This window comes from Macaca thibetana, chromosome 13 (assembly GCF_024542745.1).
Source record: "Macaca thibetana thibetana isolate TM-01 chromosome 13, ASM2454274v1, whole genome shotgun sequence".
Classification (NCBI taxonomy): Eukaryota; Metazoa; Chordata; class Mammalia; order Primates; family Cercopithecidae; genus Macaca; species Macaca thibetana.
The window spans coordinates 76,365,532-76,383,209 of NC_065590.1; positions in this window are offsets into that span (position 1 = coordinate 76,365,532).

Genomic DNA, 17,678 nt, shown 5'->3' on the forward strand with positions numbered 1-17,678 from the left:
TGACAAATTTTTGTTAAAGAGCATATCAATGCTCTAAGAAAACCCTGGTGTGCTTTCATTCCAATGTTCAATTTACAGAAAAAACTGCATAGTACCCCTTTAAATTTAGCCAATATGTTCATACACAGAATCTTTTACAATTCATTTCTCGCAAATCTTTCACAACTTGTTCAAACCTTTAGCTTTATCCTATCTCATTTAAAACAATTCTTTAACCCTCTAAACTAGGCAAAAATTTACATCCCATGCCTTCTTATAATATTTTACTAAAAACACATTTTATTTTCCTTACATAACTTGCATGTTTTTCAGCAGTTTTAATTACCTGTTACAATGTTAAATCTTAGCAATTTTTATTTTTGGTGAAAAACTTGCTAAGTAAGTGATTTTAATTATGTACTAGGTTTGGAGTCTAGGACACCAGACAGAAGTACAGATAAGGTCTGTCTCTTTCTGGAATAGCTAGGGGCATGGCTAACTCCCAATGTCCTCAGGCCTTACCTAGCTGTAAGACAGGAGAGTTGAACAATTTTTAAAAGTCAAAGAAGCAGTTTATGACCTTAAAGCATTTAGCAAACCTAGTATCTGACCTGCCTAATTTAGACTAAATGTCGTTAGTGATTTAAGTGCTTGTTTTTCTTTAAACCAATTAATTAGAGCTCTTTTATATAAACATCACACAAAAAACACATACATAACTATACACAGAAGAAGATCCAGTAGTTGTAAGATTTTTTCACTTGGCAGTTTTTAAGTGTCTTAATTGGATTAGTGACTTTAGGATGGAGCCCTTCAAGGAATAGGGCCACAAAAGCATTCAGTTTCTAGGGCCTAATAAGCAGACACAGCTGGAAGTAAAAAACAGATCTCCAAAATTAAGCATCCCATTTTTATATCACATCCTGGATCCCCCCAAAGAGGGAAATGCTATGGGAGAAGACATTGCAATGCTTTTTACTGTACATTTCATTTCATGGTAACCTAAAGCCAATGAGCCCATTTTACAGTCAGCACATATCCCACAGGAGTCTTATCTCTCAGTTTGGGATGGGGATATCTCCATCCTTCTAGGTGGCCAAGAGCATGCTTCTCTGATCCAAGGGTACAAAGAGCCGAGTATTCCCCATAAATGCCATTAGCCATCCCTAAAGTATATTTCCTACCTAATTATTACACACCAAACCTCTCTCATAATTTCTGATACCCCTAAAACTCAAAACTGTCAAATAACAAAATGTGAAACAGAACAGAGCCTTAGATTTTGAGAGGAATCTATCCACTTTCAATTCCTAGGCTTCCATGAGGAAAACAGAGGCTTTTTACCAAAATGGGGTCTATGGCAACTCCTCTGTTTTTCTTAAGGAGTCCCAGGCTATTAGAAGTTACCTTAGGTCCTCTTATATGTGCATTAAGAATGACAAGAAGACAAAATGGAGAAAAATAATTAAGTCAACTGAGAAGAAACGAAAAACCCTTTTTCTTCAGAAAAATAAGATCCAAGAGAAGAAAAACCATAAAGCCTTTTAAATATACATATAGCTTGGATATCAACTTTTAATTAAGCTGACTTTTAACCATAGCGCTCTCTAAAAAAAATGTCCTTTTAAATTTCTTATTACCCTACTTTAGCCAGGCCAAATGGCCAATAATTCTGGTTTTTAAACTTTACCAAAAGTAACCTCACAAGTGAAACCAACAAGCCTCAACTATGCTTATGACTTAACCACAAGTGTATGAGGTATTTTCAAAGAGGCGGTAAGCAGTTTTTATAACATTTAGAATCTTCAGAAGTAGCTCGGAGAAAGGAAAATTTAAGAGAAAGGAAAATTTAAGGGAAGCTAGAAGTTTTTCATGGAGGGAAAGAGAATCAACAAATTGTAAAAGCCACACAGCTATCAAACCAGAAAGCACTCACTCCCTAAGTCAGGATTGAGCCCAGGGCCACCATGGTAAAATGGCAAAGCCTTAGTTGCTGAGCTGTGGCATTGGGCAGCTTCCATTGCTCTTTCCAGAAGAATCCAGAGCAGTCAATTTTGAGCTTGCACTACTTTTAACTAAAGATAATTTTTAGAGCTAACTGTGACATGAACCCCCAAATTCCTGTTCCCTAGATGGCAGAGACCAAGAGAAAGTACTGCCACGTGGTTACAAGGTCAAGGTCCCAAGGACATACACTGAGATGAAAACTCATTCAGTTCTTTGTTCATTTCAGGGACCTGCAGCAAAGTTTGTTACTGACCAGCTTGCTGTGCCATCTTGAATAGCGAGCTTATGGGGTCCTAAGTCCGTGTTCTATCCTAATGTACTCCTCTTTATGACAGAACCATACAGAATGACACACAAACCACACGAGATTCGCTACAACTTAAGACTAGCCTCAGAATCCTTTTTTGCATTAATCAAAACTTTACAGAGGAGAGAAACAGTGATTTTTACCATTCATTCAGCCAATTTACACAGAGAGAGAGAGGCCAGAGTCTGGTAAGAAATTCTTACCCTTTTTCTAGCATGTCAGGTTTCTGGGTTTCCCCTCCCTGAGCGGCCCGAGTGACTCAGCTCACTGTACCATTGCTCTGGAGGCCAAGCCATAACACAAAATACTTTTTTTATTTGTTTCACAGAACCACAGGCAAAAGCCTGTCAATTTTGTAAGATGCTGTCCAAAGGGTTGCATGGGGTAACCGAATTAACATTTTCCATTTTGGCCATTGCAAAATATGTGTGACAAAACATAGACATTAGCCACTCTGCTTAGCACCCAATATCGAACTGGTGAAGCTCAAACTTGCCCTTGGTTTGGCCCTGTCTTTAATCCAACCTCCCACCAGGAGTTTCATCATGTGGTCTCTGAGCAAGGTGGTTGTCCTGAGTAACAGAAAAGACAGGCCCGGGAAAGGAGAGAAAGAAAGAAAAGCATTGCCTGTGGCAGGGTGGGGAAGGCAAGGAGCTCAGGGAGGCCAGAGAAAGACCCACCCATTGCAGCGACACTGAATCAAAAGTTCAGGCGGCCACTTGTTGGTCATGAAGATCATGGGAGGTCATGAAGGTCATGTTGGTCATGGGATTTCCAGCAATCCCATCAGCTCTCGAGTTTTCCTCTTTGGGGAGAAAAAGTTCCCCACGTTCCTTTGTCTTGTACATGCCTAATCCTGTCATCCACAGCTATCAGCAAAGAGTACAATGCAGATTAATTCAAAGAGAATAGGAGTAAATATCCCATAGTGCCAAATCAATTTTTAACCAAGAGGGACTTTCCTGAGGGGAGGACCTCTAACACAATCCCATTCTTTACCCAAGTAAAATCTACCCATTGCTTACCGAAAGCCAGTCAATTGGTGCTGCGGTCTGTTTCCTTTGGATTGGGATAGTAACTAAGCTGAAAGGTTAGCAGATTTAATTTTTTTTAAACTAATTGCTACTTAAGCTTTTAATTTGCCTTTTTAAAAGTTTTTAAATAAAAATATTAAAATTTTTATAGAAGCTTCTGCATATCAATAGGCATCCCTGGATGAGACTAATTTGGGAGTCCTCATTTTTAAATGCACTTCAGTGCAGTTTTGTTCATTGGGAACGTTCCACTCTAAGTTATCTTTAGTAAGATTTCACCATTTCTCTAAGACTTCACTGTTTCTGGGGCCTAACACTTATGCATGTGTAAGCCAGGAGGAACTCAGTTCTTCAGAAATTAAGGATCCCATTTTTACCTAAGATATTGGCTTTGCGCTCAGGTCTCCTTGATCAACTTAGCCAATCCTTTTTTTTTTTTTTTTCCTACCAAGAAAAATGAGACAAAGTGATAGAACACAAAAATCCCTGCAAATTTTCAAAAGCCAAATTTTACATCCCCTGCAATTTTACCATTTACTACCAGTTTCTTTCTGACCCAGTCAGACATAAGAGGCCTCTAACTGGATCCAAGCCAGTCAGATCCAATCCTGGATCCAGTCCAGTTTCTGTGGCAACTTCCAAGCCCAGTTTGGATCAAAAATTTGCTCAAACTCAGAGAGCTCTGCGGGTACCTCACTTTGGTCACTCAGCACTCCTGGAGGGTCATTAGAAGCTCTACTTCTGATCCCACTTCTGACACCATCTAATAAAAGAAAAATTTCAGCTGAATTAAATGTAAAGGAATTTAATTAAGCAATGAATGATTTGCGAGTCAGGCAGCCTTCTGAGCGAGCCAGCACAGCCACATGGTAGAAGATTTATGGACAGAAAAAGGAAAGCAACTGTACAGAAAACAGAAGTGAGGTACAGAAACAGCTGGATTGGTTACAGCTCAGCATTTGCCTTATTTGAACACAGTTTGAATGGTTGGCTACATTTAATTGGCCAAAAATCAGTGATTGGCGCAAGTGTGGGCTACAGTCTGTTTACACCTCCACTTGTTATAGTTCAGGATGTACAGAAAAACATTTAGACCAAACTTAAAATATGTAAGGAGGCAGCTTTAAGCTAAACTTGATGTAACAGATGTTAGGTACCTTTTCATGTGCTTGTAGGCCATTTGTATACCTTTTTTGGAAAAAAATGTCTACTCAAGTCCTTTGCCCATTTTTTAAACAAAGCAACTCATTTAAACATTTATTATTTTTTATTTATTTGAGCTTCCAGTTAAGATTTGAAGAAACAATTCCACTGATGTAAAAAGGGAGAAGAAACACATTTAAATATGACTAATCTATTCCATCTCCCATTTTACATGCCAGGGCCCCTCAGCTGGGCTCAGAAGTCAGCTCTGAGAGCTCTGCATCACCGTATCCACACGTGCCCCTTCATGAGATAAACTCTCAAGCTCCACGTTGCTTTTCAATCATCAGAGCTAATTTTTTTCCACAGTTGTGATACGGAATTTTGCCAGCCAAATCACAGTGCTTGGCAATGTGTCAATAGATTAGAGCTTCAGACCCCTTTCCTGGAGACAAAGGGATCTGGGAAAAAGGTAGTTCTAATCCAGGAGCCCCTCGCTGCTTTGTGAACTACAGATGCAATGTCCAAGCTTAAGAAGGAAAGGAGTGAAAGCAAACGTGGTCTGAACCCCTTGTCTCCAAGACTGGTTCCAGCCAGATAGCATCTCTGACAGCAAGGTGTCCCTGAACCTCACTTCTTACTAATAAAAAGAATCCAAATATTGGACTGAAGGGATTTAAGAAAAACTTCAACTGAAAATAAGAAAGTAACTGTATTTATTGCATTTGATCTGTCACCTGCCTTCCATAAGCTCCTCTCCTGTGTCTCATGCTAACATATACAGTTACTGAGTCAAACTGGTTCAGTGTGATTTCTTGGTCAATGGCACTGGAATCATTGTTAGGACTCTGAATGACACCTGTCTTTGAGATTCAACAAGGAACAGAAAAAGAACGCAATCTTACTTTTTTTTTTTTGGCAGGGGTGGAGGGTGGGCACGGTCTCGCTGTGTCGCCAGGCTGGACTGCAGTGGTACAATCTCAGCTCACTGTAAACTCTGCCTCCCAGGTTCAAGTGATTCTCCTGCCTCAGCCTCCCAAGTAGCTGGGACTACAGGCATGCACCACCACACCCAGCTAATGGTCTCTATCTCTTGACCTTGTGATCCACCCGCCTTGGCCTCCCAAAGTGCTGGATTACAGGCATGAGCCACAGCACCCAACCACAATCCTACTTTTAGGTCTCTACCTTGGCCCGAGTTCTTCTCTCTTGGCCCAGAGGCAGCCACTTTCTAGGGAACAGGGCAGCCTCCGGAGAGATCTGCTCTGCCCAGCTTGTACCGAATCACAATTTTTGGTTTCTCAGGTCCTTGGGTATCAGCTAAGTTTCCAAATGTGCTTCAAGTTTGATCTAGTTTGACTGCAAGTTGTTCATTCTCAGTTATTAACAATCATAAGGCACAGGGTTGGCATAGATTATTAGAATTCATAGATGTACTTTATCCTATATGGCCAAGGTTGTAAATCCTTCCTTTGATGAGGTTTTCTATACTACTTTCATAGGGCTGCCGTAACAAAGTACCATATATGGAGTGGCTTAAACAACAGTAATTATGCCATAATTCTGGAGGCTGGAAGTCTGAGATCAAGATGTTGCCAGGCAGGGCCATGCTCCCTCCAAAGGTGCCAGGGAAGGATCAGTTTCAGGCCTCTTTCCTCCATTCAATAGGAGGCCTCTGGAAGCATTAACTTCAGTCTTCACATGACTTTCTCCCTGTGTACTTGCCTATCTTCATGTCTAAATTAGAAATCCCCTAAGACACCAATCATGTTGATTTAGGGCTTATCTGGATCATCTTATATTTTTGATTACCTCTGTAAAGACCCTCTCTCCAAATTAGGTCACATTCTGAGGTACTGGATGTTAGGACTCCAACATAATCCTTGGGGTGGGGAAGGAATGCAATTCAACCCATAAAACAAGCAGAATCTTGGTTTGGACTCAAAGGGGTCAAATCAAGGCTTGGTATGAACCTGTCTAGAACTCAACTCCTCCCTACAAAACAAAGGGCTAGGACAAGGTGATCCTAAGACTGTCTTCCAGGCCAGGCGTAGTGGCTCACACCTGTAATCCCAGCTATTTGGGAGGCCAAGGTGGGCGGATCACAAAGTCAGGAGTTCGAGACCTGCCTGACCAACATGGTGAAACCCCATCTCTACTAAAAATACAAAAAATCAGCCAGGCGTGGTGGTACACACCTGTAGTCCCAGCTACTCAGGAGGCTGAGGCAGGAGAATTGCTTGAACCCAGGAGGTGGAGGTTGCAGTGAGCCAAGATCACGCCACTGCACTCCAGCCTGGATGACAGAGTGAGACTCTGTCCAAAAAAAAAAAAAAAAAAAGACTGTCTTCCAGCTCTAAAATCTCCTAGTCTTAACATTTCTTTTCCCTGTCATGAAAACTCATCCATTTGATGTCCATTCCCCATAGGCTTGGCTCTCTACTAAGGATTCTCTCAATAATGGGTTAAATGTTTGAAAACCGTGGCTACCAGTGGCATGACATGTGCCCCACAGGTCCCAAGGCAAGGCTCATAGGCACTGAAGGGGCAGGGGGCCCTCAGAGGAGGAGTATGTTTTGAAGACAGACAGGACTTACCAGGACCCATCAAGCCCCTCCTCCACCACCACAGGCCTCTGTGTGTCCCTCTGTGCTATTTACAGCTTCCGATCCCCGAAGACATCACATATGCCAGCCTTCTCAGCCTCAGCCTCAGCTCACTGTCTCCTCTTTATCTCGCCAGGAGAGCCGCTCATGCAGAACTACAAATGTTGTCCTCCGTGATAAAATTATCCTGTGAGGGCTGGGGAATCCACCCCACGCAGCGGGCAGCCCTCAACTGACAATGCAGCTCCCAGAAAACACTCAGCAGCCAAGCTCTGAACAGTGATTAGCGCAAGTGTCTGTTTTGCTTATGCTTCTTCACATAGACATTTTCAGGCTGGGTAAGTGAGATGGACACCCAGCCTCACGCCCCTCCGCAGGCATCATCTGCTGTGCGAGAGACCAGTGGGAAACACTGCCATGCCCTCTCCCACTGCTGGGAGTGCATTTTCCATTTTCTTTTTCCTTTTCTTTCCCCAGCTCCTGCTCATCGCAGGAAGATTTAAAACGATAGAAATGTGTAAAGAAGGCATGAAAAAAAAATCAGCCACTCTTACTATACAGAGGTAATTTATTGTGACATCTTGGCATTTTTGCTTCCAGAATTTTTCTAAACCACTGTGTAACACAGCTGAGATCATATTGAATACATTATTTTGAGTCCCTTTTTTTTTTTTTTTTTTTTTTTTTTTTTTGCATTTGATATTCTCACAGCATTTTGCCAAGGCTAGTTGTTAATCAACCTTCTAATACAATTTATTTGGGAGACTGGCAACACTACTGATGATGCAGAAGCCCCATTCAGGGTTGTTCTCCACATTGACTTTGGAATTTCTTCAGGCCCAAGAGGGGTCTTCTTTACCCTTACAACATTTTTCTCAAGTTGCAAAACTCCCTGCCTGGCCACTGCTTAAAGGAAAATTGGGCAAGGCACTTCTTGGCACTATAGTGGGAGAAGTGGAAATCTGAGAATCCGGTCTGGGACAAACATCCTCCCAGGGACATTTCCAGCATTCTCTCAGCACCTCGGCTACCAGGAAAGAAGCGTGAATTGGAGAGAAGTGGCTCAGTCTTGTCCTAAGTGTCCTGTGGGGTCCAATGGGGACAGACCCCAGGTGGGCAGCGCCCAGCCTAGGAGGAGCCTGCAGTCACACACACTCCCATGTCTCAGATACTGCCCACACTACTGCATTTAATCCTCAGCAACTCTGCTATGTACCAATTCATCAGTCCCATTTTAAAGACAAATTAACTGAGGCTTAAAGATATTAGCAACTTGCCTAAGATAATTTCAGTAAAGGCCAAGCTGAGATTCTAATCCAACCCCAAAAGTTTTTAGATCGCACCCAAGCTGCCTCTCAAGGTCCTGAGAAGCCTCCCTTTCTCAAGGTAACTAAGTTGACGTTTGTTCATTTTGGCAAGCTTGTCTCAAAAAATAAGGAAACCAGGGTGGGTTGGTGTGGATGATGGGGAGTGATGGGGAGTGACAGGAAGAGCTGCATGCAGGACCGAGGTAGCTGATGCCCCACAGGTTCCGCATGCTGACAACTGACACTCTCAGCTGAGTCGCTGCCCTACCGTAGTCCTTAATTTCCCTGAACTGTAAAGAACTGCCTCGTCCAGGGTCGGCTTCCTCCCCAGAGGCAGCAGACATACAATTACCCATCCATGTTGGGGATATAAACGACCTGCCCCCTAGCCTGAAAGCACAGAGATTCTGAGGGGTCATCCAGAGCTAACCATGGGATCAGCCAAGGGCTCTGTTGCAACAGCCTATATTGCAAGGTCTACCCAGTTCCTCCCTCTATCCAGCGCTTCTGTCTTCCTTCCCTCCTACATGCTGATCCCACTGGCACTCCCCAATAAGCCTGCTGCACATAAACCTCCTTCTCAGAGTTTGTTTCTCAGGGAACTTGACTTAAGACCATTAGTCATTTACACAGGGTGAAAGGAGGGTATGGCAATTCACATCTTCCCTCAAAGACTCCTGCGCATCAGTGCACTCCCCTCGCACTAACGGCACTGAGGAAAGAGGGTTGTATTTGAAGAAGAGGAGGGACCAGGGAGCACTCTCAGAACAGGCCTCAACGGGGTGGCAGAGTAGGGGCCTCTAGGCAGCCAGAGGGTGCAGTGTGAGCATGGAGCTCCTGGAGGTGTCCCCACCAAAGAGGGACAGGAAAGAAGGGACCCAGGAGGTAAGAAATAGACGAAACCAGGGGTTCTCAATCCTGACTGCACGTTAGATTCACCTGAGCATCTTTGAAACATATTGCCAGAAGCACACTGGCTTCACCCCTAAAATTCTGATTTGACTGATCTGGGGTAGGTCCCAGGCATAAGCATTTTAAAAAACTCTTTCCAGGTGATTCCACTATGGAGCCAGACCTAAGGATCACGTGGCTAACAGAGATGGGCAGGCAGAGAAAGCTAATATCTTCCCTATAATCTATCCCCTCTGGTGCTCACGTCCTGACTTAACACTGAGGCCCACAGCCTGGGCCCCAGAGCCCATGCTCACAGAGGGAAGCCCTGGCTCCTGAGCGTTTGAAGGCCAGATGACCCCCTGACAGTGTATGTAGAGAGGGTTGCCCTTTCTAAATAGTGAGCCAGCCACAACCAGGGCAAGCCCGTGGAGCCTCAAGACAGGATCCCTGGGAAGCTTAAACCTGTGGATTCTCTGGGCCCAACCTCAATTTACTAAATCAGAATTTCTAGGGAGAGACCCGGGAATCTGCACTGTTTAACAAACTCCCCAAGTGAACCTTATGCATGGAAGTTTGAAACCGCTTAGTGCTCCCTGCCAGGGCCTTTCTCAGATGCACCACATCACTTATATGAAAACTTTGCTTCACATGTAGCCAAGGAGCCCTCGCTGCTCCTACGTTTTCTGAGGAACTCAAGTAGAGGTCATTGAAAATTCCTGGATGGTCAAATCAGCTGTCGATGAGGATCTGGGAAGATTACAAGAGTTCTCTTCAGTAAATTCTTTCTGGTGAGTTTTTTCCTTTTAGCAGGTATGGTAAACATTGCTTGTGAATTGTTCCAAATATATTTTTTCTCATTGTGCAATTGAATTGGCAGTTTTGCATAATAAAAAGTTAACATAATGAGCCAAACAAGAAATGAATAAAGCTTGATTGTTCAGTTCAGAGGCAATGCTTGCACTGAGCCCTCGGTCCTTATCCTTATGCGTGGCCCATTGTCTAATGATTGTCCTCTCAAAATGTGAGTATGACTCTAAAAAGGATAAAAATTGATATTAATAGACTTGTACCGACCTCCACAGTAGCATCGTCTTATCGAGGAAGCACAAATGTTTCTTTGACCACTCATCGTGGCTCTTTGTAATCATAACTGAGCTTGATTGAAGCCTGACCTTTACGAGGCAGCTCTGTATATTTCTCATACACAGTGGTACTTGGCAGTTTTAACTTCCTCATTTAATTACTTTGTGATGGTACCGGCATCCATATTAATGAAATTATTTTGATTATATTTCATAGATAATGTGTCAGTGGGCAGTTAGCAACCCCGTACGGAGCCCCATGTGGTTTCTCGCTGGCTCAGACCCGTGGCTTCTTCCTTCTTTCCTCTCTGGAGTCCCAGCCTGCCTTCCTCTTTTCTTCAGGGGATTCATCTATCTACCTTGTTAGAGTTCCTTTTGTCACCCCCAAAACTGGCTATCGATGGAGACAGTCTCCTCAGGACATCTCTTTCTTTCTGTCCCCCAATATGAGCACAGGCATCCTTTAAATTAGTTTTCTTGCCTATCACCATAGGGAACAGATGGAGGAGCCAAGGAGTCCACAGAAAAAGCTGCACTTGTCCAAGCTGGTTCTCCAAGGTCATTTTGTTAGATGGTATCTGGAGGTCTCTCCCATAGGGATGGGAAGCCTTTTTTCAGGTGACTAACTCCAAAATGAGACTGTCATACCATAGTCCCCATGGATTGGGGTTGGCACAGCCACCTGCCTCTGCTAGAACCTGCTTGCCAATCCTTTGTACCAATCCTTTGTGCCTGCCTTTTCTTCTGCAAGATCCACTCACTCCTACATAGGGCACTTTGGCTTTTCTAAGTAAATGAAATGTGTCCCCACATGTTTACCAAATGTCCCTCCTCTGTCTGCAAGCTGTTCTGCACCAACTCTGAACATTTCTGGTCTGTACCTGTCCCCATGCCACCCCATTCCACCGATTTATTACCTTTTAGGAAGAAGGAAGGGTTTTTTATGAGGTCCTTGAGTTAGCTAGATAACGATAACAGGTAGCTTATTCCAGCTCCCTTACACCACCCATGTGCATTGGTTGACCTAAGCCCTCTTACCTCAAATTCCTGAGAATTTATCAGGAGATACAATCAAAGAAGGGTTTAGCAAGAACAATTCATATCCTGACCTTTTCTTCCTACCTTCGGGTTTCTAGTCCCAAGACAGAATCTAGTTCTTGTTCTGGTCCATGAGTCTTCTCAGGCTGCAGTGACAGTGACCACCCTTAGGCTGTGCTTTCATGGATCTGGTGACCACCAAAGGAGCTCACCCTGAGAGGCGCCAAGATGCAGAAAGGGGCAGAGCCAGCGCCTGCTCAACCCTGCCCAATGCAAGGCTTCCTGCTTCTCCAGCACAGGCAGGAACTTGGGTTCCTCAAGGCCTCCTCCACCATGGCCACCACATGAGAAGGAAAGAAGAGAGGTTCATTTCCTTTCAGTCTGCCCATTGCTAAGGTTTCCACACCAGTAGCAGAGCTAATTTCTTCTGTGCAACAACCTGTGGCAACACCAGAGATGATCCTATTTTGCCAGCCTCTTTCTGTGTCTTCAGACAATGCTTACAGCATACAGACTTACTTGTTTTTGAAACAGAACCTTTAAGGAGCAAATAAAAATGAGTTCTTTCTCCCGCTCTGGATTTTCTCCTGGTCAGTGTCAGTTCTTACCTCCCTGGCCTCGCTTCTCTCCTTCATGCTTCCCAGAAATGTCCTTGGTTTCTACCTTAGAAGTCCCAGCCTCCCCCTAACCTGGTTCTCAGCCAGATACTCAGTCAAATTTTACTAAAGAATAGCCATCATCTACTGCACACTTACTACATACCAGGCTCAGTAGTCAACATTTTATCTGCCTTTGCTTCTTTCATTCTCACAATGCCCAGTGAGTTAGATTCTATTATAATCAGCATTTTGGGGGTTGAGGAAATAGGCTTAGAGTTAAGTAATGTGTCCACAATTCCACAATAAGTAAATGGTGGGGCCAGAACAGTTGTATTGAAAGATTGAGTGTTTATAATGCTTCTCTTAAAGATAATATTAGATTTATCACCTATTGCTCTGAATCTAGGAGCATGACAAGACCTATCTTTCCCAGAACCCCTGTGTGTCCACAAGAATCATCCTTCTAGAGATCAAATGACTGATGCCCCTTCCCTCCAGTGCTTCCCTCTTGGGCCTTCTCTGCCAGTTCCAGATTCTAGTCTGAGGACTCCCTCTAACTGTAGTTCATTCATCTAGGTAAAATAATTATTATAGCCCAAGAGAAATTAATGGTCTCCTGCTTCAACACTCGAGTAATCCACTTAGTTTATCAACTGACTGAATTCCACGCAAATTTATTGAGCACCTACTATGTGCCGCGTATCTGATAGGAGTTGGAAATAGAAAGGATACATGATCGATTTCCTGTAAGGGGCTCATGAACCAGTTGGGAAATGATCAAGTATGCCATAGTTTAAGTGAGAGAATAGTATAGTATAGTATAGTATAGTATAGTATAGTATAGTATAGTATAGTATAGTATAGTATAGTATGGAGAGGTGAGGGTAGCTGTAACATTAGGGAAATCTCCGTAGTGGATAGGAACCCAAGCTTTGGAGCCAGGTTGGACTGGGTTCAAATCTGAGTGATTATGGACAAGTTTTTAACCTTTCAATGTCATAGTCCTTGTGTATAAAATGGGAACAATGATGACTCTCTTGTAGGGTTATGAGGAGTAGTACTCCAGAAAGAAGCTATAGTTATAGTGGCAATTGCTAATATTTACCAAACATATTTGCTCCTGGTAAGTAGAAAGATTAGCAATAATATTTGAACTGGGATTTGAAAGATGAGTTAGGGTTTGATTGGGCAGAGGAGAGATGATAAGAAATTATAGATATAAAAGTATCACACTTGAAGTCATAGAAACATGGAAGTGTATAGTATGTCTCAGGATTTTCAAGTACTCTGCTGGCTGGGCCATGGGCTCATGGCATAGCGGAGAAGGAGAAATGATAGCTACATGGCATGAGAACTCACAGCCTTCACTGAGGGTTTGGAGTTCATTTTCCATCCGCCAGTGCCCCATCTTCCCACCTTAGGAAAGTAACACCATTTTATAACGTAAAAATACTCTAAAGATGGGAAAAAGGTCACATATGCTGCTGGCCAGCTATACGCTGAAGCAGTCTTTTGGAAGAATATTTAATAATAGGAATCAAAATCCTTTATAGTGCTCATAGCTCTTGACGTTTTCATTTCACTTTTAGGAATTTATTGTAAGAAATTCACTGGAAGCATTTGGAACAATTTGTATGCCAGGATTTGTAATGGCCAAAGGTGAGAAATAATCTAAATGTCCAAAACCACAGGATTGGCTAATATTCTATTTATTCTATTCTATTATGTATTGGTTAATATTACATTCAAGCATTGGAATAGTATACAGTTATTAAGAATCATAGTTTTAAAGAGGATTTAATGACATAATGTTCATGATCTAATTTAAAATGAAAAAAGCAGGCTTCAAAACAGTATATAGTTTAACCTCAATCTTGTGGGGGAAAAAAGGAAAGGATGTATGTGGGAGAGAGAGAAAGAACAAGAGAGAAATAGGGTGATCCTATTGAGAATAAGTTTAGATTAAGGACTTGATATTCTTTGTTTTAAGTTATGGTTGAATTTATTTATTTTCTTTAATTTTTAATTTTTATTTTTATTGAGACAAAGACTTGCTATGTTGCCCAGGCTGGTCTCAAATTTGTGGGCTTAAGTGATCCTTCTGCCTTAGCCACCCAAGGAGCTGGGACAACAGGCATCCCCCACCACTCCCAGCTGAGACTTGGTATTCTAAACACTCGCTTTGGGGGCACATACTTGCTCAAGTGATTTGCATGGGAGAAGGACCCTAAGAAGCTATTTGGGAGTGGAAGAACTAGGGCTAGAGACAATAGAGACAGGTCAATCAAGAGTTTATAACCCTAGGGAGGGCAGAGCTTCCTTAGAGAAGGTATAGTGTCCCCCAGAGACCACAATGCCTAATGGAACGCAAAAGATGTTCTGTGGACAACCAGCAGACACTCCCTGGGCTTCCCAGAAATTCCCAGGGGTAGACATTGCATTTGCAGGGAAAAAGCTCCAAGCCAGTGCATTCAGAATGTGAGCACTGAGTTGACATCTCCCGCAAGCATTTGTAGGTGCCAGTGACTGAAATGTCTGCATTATGTGTGGCTATGTCTAGAAAAAGGAAGACAAAAGAAAAATAGTCATTTTCTCTGGGTATAAGATTATGGTTGTTATTTTTTAACTTTTAAATAATTTTTCAAATGTTTCTGTGATGAGTGTTTTGTTTCATTTTATTTTATTTTTTTGAGACAGTCTTGATCTGTCACCCAGGCTGGAGTACAGTAGTGCGATCTTAGCTCACTGCAACCTCCGCCTCTCAGATTCAAGCGATTCTCCTGCCTCAGCCTCCTGAGTAGCTGGGATTACAGGCCTGCACCACCATGCCTGGCTAATTTTTGTGTTTTTAGTAGAGACGGGGTTTCATCATGTTGCCCAGGCTGGTCTTGAACACCTGACTTCAAGTGATCTACTAGCCTTAGCCTCTCAAACTGCTGGGATTACAGGCATGAGCTACTGCACCCAGCCTGTGATGAGTATTTTATAATAGGGAACATCACTCATTTTTTTTTTCTTATTCATTTACTTATTTTAAATTTTTATGGCTACATAGTAGTTGTACATACATATGGGGTACATGTGAAATTTTGATACAAGGATGCCATGCCTAATGATTAAATCAGGATAATTGGGATATTCACCACATCAAACACTGGTCATTCTTTTACGAATATTCCAATTTCACTCTTCTAGTTATTTTGAAATATACAATAGATTATAATTAACTATAGTTGTCCTATTGTGTTATGAACTACTGAATCTTATTCTTTCTATCTAACTGTATTTTGGTACTGATTAATCAACACTTGTTTATACACCACTCTCCCCACTACCCTTTGCAGCTTGTGATAGCTATTATTCTATTTTCTACATCCATGAGATTGACTTTTTGGCTCCTACATATGGGTGAGAGCATGAATATTTGGATTTCTGGGCCTGGCAAATTTCCCTTAACATAATGACCTTCAGTTCCATCTACACTGTTGCATGTGTTAATCCATTTTTGTTTTGCTATAAAGGAAATTCTGATGTTGGGTAATTTATAAAGGAAAGGGGGTTATTTGGCTTACCATTGTGAAAGCTGTGCAAGAAGCGTGGCATCAGCACCTGCTTCTGGTTTGGGTCTTAGGAAGCTCACAATCATGGTGGAAGGCAAAGGGGGAGCAGATGTGTCATGGCAAGAAAGAGAGCAAGGCAGACAGGAGGGAGGTCCCAGACTCACATGAACCACCAGCTCTCACCTGAACTAATAGATCAAGGGCACCAAGCCATCCATGAGGAATCCATCCCCATGACCCAAACACCTATCATTAGGCCTCACCTACAACATTGGAAATCACATTTCCACATGGAATTTGGAGAGGACAAAGATCCAAACTATATAACTGCAAATGACAGAATTTCATTCTTTCTATGACTGAATAATATTCCATAAGGTGTTTATACCACATTTTCTTTTTTTTTTTAATTAATTTATTATTATTATACTTTAAGTTGTAGGGTACATGTGCATAACGTGCAGGTTTGTTACATATGTATACTTGTGCCATGTTGGTGTGCTGCACCCATCAACTCGTCATTTACATCGGGTATAACTCCCAATGCAATCCCTCCCCCCTCCCCCCTCCCCATGATAGGCCCCAGTGTGGGAACATCACTCATTTTTAACCCATCTCTGGCTTCCTTATGTTCCTCTTGCCTCCATGCCTCCTGCTGGCCCCACCATGCACACACACTCTGTGTTCTCACCTACCCATAAGAATGGAAACTCTGGCTTTTGCTGGGGTTCTGTACCCCAGGGCACAAGAAGGAACTGGGGTGGAATAGGCCTGGGCTTGACTAGGTAGTTCGTAATCTGCCTAGCTGGCAGCCATGGCACAGCAAACTTGAGCTGGGTGACCTCTACTTCATACTTTTTGTCATTGATAAAAATCACCGCACTTTGTTGACTTTGCTATTTCTACCCACAGAGGAATGTAGAAATACATGAAATCTGCTAAATGATCCATTTAACTATGTGGTAAACACTCTGTAAACCTGTTTACCCTGCCAAAACAGTCCCCTTTGTCATGTTTTACAGGGTCATTTGATTTAATTCCCTAAGTCAACACAGGGTTTGTTTTCTTATAAAGGAAAAGAGGATAAGGCTTATCAAAATTAATTGACTCAGGACAGTTTCCCTTGAGGGTAAACCAAAGGACAGTAGGAGAAAGGGTGCAAAGGAGCTTCTGGGTTCCAGTAATGGTGTTTCTTAATCTGGATGCTGGTAACTTGCGTTTCCCTTTGTGAACATCTATCAAGCTGTACACAGGATTTGCATTCTCAGCACTCTCACCGCAGCCTCCCCCTCGACCCTCTCCTCCTGGCTGGCTCCCCACATCCTTCACTGATTGCAAGAGAAATAATCTGGCTGCTTTGTGGTTATTGGTTTCATGTGTGTTTCTCACTAGATTCTAAGTCCACTGGGCTTGTGTGTCCCCTGGACCTGCTGCTGTGGACCCTGAGTCTGGTGCAGTGCCTGGCAAGATGGCATGAGAAACGGTTTGTAAGGGAATGATGGAGAGGCAAAGAGGGAGACAGAACAGTGGGGTTGGGGGAAGAAGACAGAAAGGAGAAGGGGAAGGAAGGAGAGAGGAAGAGTTATGTCTCTCAAGATCTGGGTATTCCGAGGCATGGCTAGAGGTGGGTGAGTGGGAGCACTCAGGAGTGTGCTGACATGATCGAGTAAGGAGTCTCTGGAGGAAGAAGTCTCTGAGAGAAGGTGGTCTCTCTGTGGGCAAGACTGGTTCAAGCACTGTAGCCTAGGTCCTTGAGGAGGGAGGATGGGGACCCTGAGCCTAGTCTGGCTCCAATTTTCTCCTGGCTCAAAGCAATTGCAGAAAAAAGAGCTATTTCTTTGCATTTCGTTAGGACACTGAACACTAAATGTCAGCAGCATGAGTGCGGGGGCCAGTCGCATGAGGGGCAGCCGTGGCGTGGCAGAGGAAGTGCGGGTATAGCCACTGCACAATGGCAGTGACACATTTGCTACACCCACAGTTGCACTGGAAGAACAGCCCTCACAGGCCAGGCTTGGGCAGCCACAGCAGGATCAGTGTATTTAGTAGACACAGGTGGTGGCAGGGGAGGCCCCAGTGGGGCTCCGTGACACAGAGGCCATCATATACAGTAAAGGATGCA